This window comes from Fukomys damarensis, unplaced genomic scaffold, assembly GCF_012274545.1.
Source record: "Fukomys damarensis isolate Sample0158 unplaced genomic scaffold, DMR_v1.0_HiC HiC_scaffold_22, whole genome shotgun sequence".
NCBI lineage: Eukaryota > Metazoa > Chordata > Mammalia > Rodentia > Bathyergidae > Fukomys > Fukomys damarensis.
This window is the reverse complement of record NW_022900934.1, coordinates 26,896,800-26,900,957: the sequence shown is the minus strand read 5'-3', so window position 1 is coordinate 26,900,957 and position 4,158 is coordinate 26,896,800. Positions and strand designations below refer to the sequence as shown.

The 4,158-nt window shown below is 40.5% G+C and overlaps 1 long non-coding RNA gene across 1 annotated transcript in view; it reads left to right on the top strand.

Moving 5' to 3' along the window:
* The first annotated feature begins 1,401 nt into the window (after positions 1–1,401).
* LOC104873893 overlaps positions 1,402–4,158 on the top strand; it is a 12,183-nt gene continuing 9,426 nt past the window's right edge. The window contains exon 1 of the long non-coding RNA XR_783610.2: positions 1,402–3,012. This is a non-coding gene — a long non-coding RNA (uncharacterized LOC104873893). The remainder of the gene's footprint in view (positions 3,013–4,158) is intronic.

The window sequence follows — 4,158 nt, the reverse complement described above, 5'->3', positions numbered from 1 at the left end:
TATAGCCATTAGGAAAAACGTGAGGATTTCTCACAAAATTTAAAATAAAAATAACACAATCTAGCAACCTCACTATTGGTTATGGGTTTTTTGCTTTTTTGTTTTGGTACCAGGGATCGAACTCTGGTCCTTGGGCTTGCAAGGCAGGCCACTGAACTGCTGAGCTAAATCCCCAGCCCACACTATTGGTTTATGTATCCAGAGGAAATGAAATCAGTGTGTTGAAGAGATATCTGCACTGCCTTATTAGTGCAGCATTATTCTCAATAGCCAGGATATAAAATCAAACTAATATTCATGAACCGGTGAATGGAAAAATAAAATGTGGTATATACACACTGTGAAAATAAAAAAGAATGAAATTCTGCCTTTTGCAGCAATGTAGATAGAACTGGAAATTATTGTGGTAAGTGAAATAAGTCAGATGCAGAAAGACAAATGTTGCATGATATGTGGAATCTTAAAAAGTCAATTTCACAGTTGAGAGTAAAATGGTGGCTCCTATATGCCAGGTTAGAGGGGAGAATGGGAGGATATTAGCCGATTAGTATATAATTACAGTTAGATAAGATGAATAAATTTCAAGATGCCAATTGTACAGCAAGTGACTCTAGTGTCAATATATTGTATTCTTGAAAATATAAAGAAAATGGATATATATGCTCTCATACAAAATTCTTAAGTATGGGAGATAATACCTTTTTCATTATGAAGGTTTAACCATTCCATGATGTAGTTATACTTCAAAACACACTGTACATGATAAAAGCATCCAATGTATTATTGTTGATTTGGAATAAATAAAAATTTAGAAATAAAAATAAAGCAAATGCCTTCTCAGACTCTGTATCTGAAAAGTACCAAGGAAACAATTAATCGCAGAATTAACAGCAAGTCCTTTGAGGGAAGAACCAGAGGAAGACTTGCCGTGCATAGCGTCGTTACGGATGCTTCCTTTAGTGAACTCTACCTCTCCTGTATTCATTGAGCTCCAAGACATTTCAACTTAGACCTGGAAACAGGGTGGGAATTTTGATTTTGCATTGCTCCAGAGGACGTCAGCCTTCTCCTAAGCACTTTAAAATTTGATACAAGCTGATTAACTTCCTAGTCATCTGCCTGTCAGTCTCACCCACAGGAACATTATCGCCACAGACTCTTGCTTGTCGAAGCTCTCGATTGCCCTTCCATCTTGTGGTTCACAGTACTTTCATTCACCTTAACTCTTGTGGATAGGCACTGCTATCTGAAATCGGTCATTCCACGATCTTTGTTGATATTGAAAAGCTCAGTTCCCATTACCTCACCACCATCAATCCCATGTTACCAAGAATGTCACTGACCCTGGCCCATACCATTAACAGGTGGTAAATAGCTAATCCATTTTTTTTTCATTCCAGCCTGCCTGAGTCTTCTGATCTTAGCAATGCCGTGTTGAAGAAGTTGCTGCATTTCCACCCTGCTTGCTACAGTGAAACACCATGAGCTCAGGGTTTACAGAAAGCAGACCCTAAAACCAGGCTTGGCCAAATTATTATATCGTTGTAGGTGAACGTTTGGTGCCAATGCATTGTCCCTCTGAACGCCTTTATTTCCACCGTCCTCTTGATCAGACACCCTCAGCGTCCGCTCTGACTTCCCACTCCCTGCCATTGTACTGTATCCACTGTATTCATTATTACTCTGAGATGTGTGCTTTTTCTTCCCACAACAGAGGCTGTACTGCCTGCTCAGGATGCACTGAGACCTAACTCTGGCTTTTGATGTGGAGGCAAAAAAGGGGGTGGGAGTGTATCTTGCAAGGTGCCTTTCACCTGACGGCCTTGTGTGGTGTCATGGAAGGAGGGGAGTTTTTCCTCTGGCGAGGAGGAAGGAGATGCTTCTGCCGTGTTGAGCAGTCTAGAGGAGCTGTGGTCTCTAAGATTCCAGTTTCTTCCCTCCAAGCACTTTACCCCAGATCAGAGGATTCAACATCTTCCCTACCAGAATCCTGGCTTCCACATAGGAAATCAATGGAGCTTGTGTACTTAGTGCTCTGCCATTCTTAGCTCTTATAATCTTATCCTAAGCCCAAATCTCAGTTCAGTCTCCATGATTGCAGGAAAAGATAATCTCCTTTAATCCTCTAGAGAGGCCTCCTGGCTTTTAGTGGTGTGGCTTGGCTACTGGTTGCCTTGAACTTGTCACTTCCATTTTACAAAAGTACCATTTCTTTTTTTAAAAAATTCATTAATTTTATTGGTACATTTTAGGATTACAGTATGCTGACATTCATTATTGGGAATTTGTACCTGTATACAGTATATCTTGGGCCTTATTCCTCCGCATTGCCCTACCTCCCTTTAACCCCTCCACCCCTCCCTATTTACAAAGGCTTTGTTTCCATATTCTCCTTTTTTTGTATTTATGAAAATACCATTTCTGTCAGCAGCTCCACACACAATTCTAGTTCTCATTGCTCCTTACTAGTCAAGTGTTGTAGTCACTTGCTCTTGCAATGTATTATTGTTGCCTGCATTTCATCTCCTTTAACCACTGATGAGTCTCAGTGATGTCACTACATACCACCATGCTTATCACCAACAACAGGATCCCTCGCTTTTTTCACACAGGTGGAAAATCTAACTGTAGATCCCATCCAATGCTCTTCTTCTAGGACCATTTCTGATACCAACTGTCTTACTGTGCATTGCCTGGAACATTGGTTCTCAAAGAATAATCTGTGAACCAGTAATATCAGCATTACCTAGGAACTTATTAGAAATGTAAATTCTTGGAGTCTATCCCAGATCTACTAAATCAGAAACTCTGGAGGTGGACCTCGCAGTCTTGTAAAAAGTTTGAAAACCACTACCCTAGAAAATAGAATATGAGGCCAAGTGTGTGTGCTAATGCTTCATTTGTAAACTTAGGGCAGAGATAGGCACCAGATGTGCATTATCAAGATGTCCATGATTTCAAGAGAAAAGATCATCACTTGCTTGACCAATCTGTACAGTGCACTAGGGATAGGTGAGTGCAACATACTTGCTGCTCCTTTCTGTGTCACAGGGCTCAGAGATCCAAGTTTGCCTTATGAGGAATAATTTGCACTCTCCCAAGCTTCATGGACCAACCCCTCTGGGCAGCCACTGAGGAATGTGAACATGATTCCCCTCAAGACAACACTTTAGAAACAGTGAAGCAACAGTGGCTCCGCAGATCTCCTTGGGTCAGATTATGCTCTAGAGTAGCTGCAATTCCCACCCCAGTAAGCCTGTGCAAGCAGGCACCCATGAGGGCCCCCATCCTTCTCCAGATAGAAGGACATAGCTGGGAGTTGTAGAAGAGGGAAGGAGGGGTGTGGTGCTCAGGGCCCTTCTCTGAGCAATTGGATGACCAAAGCCTAGAGAAACAGATGGATTGAGGGAATCTGGAGAGACATAAAGATGAATCCATTTATGTTGGTTCAGTTAAAAGCCAAAAACTACGTACCAAGAGTTTAGCTTACACGCTTTTACTTGGTTATCAATTGCCTCAACCACATGTCATTTTTTTTGCAATAAATATCTTTTGGGGTGATATAATTCTTGGATCTCTTTTCATTATTTACAAAATGTGTATATAGGGTATAATTAAAATATTAAGATCTTAACCTTGTTGGCCACACATGAAATCAGGTTTTCCAACCTGATACCTAGATCATCAATAGTAATATAGGCCTCTTTAACTTTTATTTCAGTGCTGGGGATTGAATCCAGGGCCTATCATAAGGTTACATTTCCAGCCCTTTTTTACTGTTTATTTTGTGACAGGGTCTCACTAAATTGCTAAGTTTCCCAGACCAGGCTCAAACTTGTAATCCTCCTGCTTCAGCCTCCCAGAGTGCTGGAATTAGCAGAGTGCACCACCTGCTACTCCCACCTAACTCCTAGCTGACAATTTTAGGATTGTCAATACAATTTGATGGCACATTACAATATCATAGCATTGGTTGTATTTCTAAATTTGATTAAACATACAATTTACAAATTTTTCCAATATGTATTAACAAAGTCCTCATAGCAGTGATGGTATCATGCTTCCAACTTTCAGAAGTATTAAGATGTACAAGAATGTGCCTGAGAAAAAAAAGGAAATAGGTATATCCTGACCTGGGGTTAGGTGTCTTATATATAT